We start from the raw sequence: 1,926 nt of genomic DNA on the forward strand, positions 1-1,926 counted from the left end.
CGTATGAGACGAGGATGTTGATTGGCTGAATAGATGGAATGCGAGATGTCTTCCCACCCCACACCCATTCCCAATAGTCATGAATGATGTCATACATCTATATGACTGAGTGTGGGTGCGTGAGTACACTTGTACATTAGTAAATCATTAAAACCACGTCATTTTTTAAATTTATTATCAACTAGTTTTTAAGTTCATATTCTCGTATATTGGGCTATATCTTATCATGGCTTTATAGATTTTTTCTTACGCCGATTTTTCTCAGTTTTATTTAATACAACTGATAAAACCAGATATCAAATTGTTATATTTATAAACAAGTCAAAGAAATAACATTAATGACCCTCAGCATGAAAGCATGTGCAAGTACAGAGTGCGTAAGCGCATTTGCTTATATATGAGCTCGCTTATGAAAGCGAGAATGCGTGCGTGCGTGCGTTGTGTGTACTTGCAAAAACGTGCACGTAAATAGAGCGATGTAGAGGGGGTTCTGGAGAACGTGCATATGCAAACATGAGGGTCTGGGTGATGACCGGTAATTATGTATCATTGGTGGTTCCTCTACACAGCCGAAAGGAATGAGACTACAGGACAACAACAACAAAGACAGCAAGCCATGAACGGAAGGGTCACGTGGTATGAACGCTGCAACACAGCTCCACACGAGACCTCAGCAACACGACATCACGGTTTTAAATGAACCGTTACTGTTTATTTATAACCATTTGTAAGAATACTCGATTAAATCGATTTAAGTACCCTTTATGATTTTTTCTATTCCATCCTTAAACAAGAAATAAAAATGAACCCCAAAGTCTGCGCATGATTGAAACCGAGACCTAAACGATATGACGTCATTATTCTAAATAATCCGTTAAAAGATACTGTTAATTTATCATAATCACCCTTTGCAAGGATACTCGATTAAATGAATCTAAGTACTCCTTGGTATTTTATTTTTATTTGTCTCCAAGCTTAAACAAGAAATAAAATTGAACTCCAAAGTCTGTGTAGGATTGAAACCCAACATGAAGCTTCAATCTTTTGTGACTAGCTCCAACCTTCAGTTATAATTTACCAGATTTCATAAAAACATTCGATAAATAATGAATATTGTACAGAATATATAAGTACTGCAACAGCCGAATAACAGTACAAGCTCTTCACGGTGTTGTTGCTATGCCAAATCTACTCGCTGCTGGCGGTGTGTGTGAATGTCGTGGTTGCCAGGCATCTGGACTTAGGGACTACACACCCAACACTTTGACATTTAGTCAGTCAATTCGCTATCGGTCCGAAGCTATTACTACCTGTTTATGAGTTTGGTAACAGCATATCTTTTTCTTCTAATTGAGAAGCAGTTAGTGTAGTTATGATAGGTGACAGCTATTTCTTAAGAGCAATAGAATTATTTTGTCACTAGCCCAAGACGAACAAAAGGCATTCTATCACTACGCACAGCCAGCAAACATGTACATGCTAAAAATGAGATGCGTAATTGGAGGACCCAAGTTTGAATAATGCATTTGGACTTGATTTCAAAGTTTACTGTATATGTCATAATATATTTACCAATTGATGTTAAGATGACAAATTTGGCATTCAACAGACGATATTTTCTAAACTGGACTAGTATCTATTTCAGTGCCCTTTTCTTCTAGAAACGAGAAAAAGATAGAAACACTTGTAAAAAAGGACAAAATGTTCAAAAAAGAAAATGACAAAAAAATAGTATTTTCCATTCTCGTAATCTGAACCTAACTCGACCTGTAATTCTATTACGCCTGCTGCCAGGCGATTTCATTCAGCTGAGAGGAAATTCCAGGAAGACAAAGAATAATAAAAGACATCTCGCTTAATCCTTTGACTGTTACAACAGGTGATTTTAGTGAGCCGAGGGGAAACCCAAAGAAGGCAAAAGTACTG

Source organism: Oratosquilla oratoria, chromosome 19 (assembly GCF_046742065.1).
Source record: "Oratosquilla oratoria isolate Oo_2021 chromosome 19, ASM4674206v1, whole genome shotgun sequence".
NCBI classification, from domain to species: Eukaryota; Metazoa; Arthropoda; class Malacostraca; order Stomatopoda; family Squillidae; genus Oratosquilla; species Oratosquilla oratoria.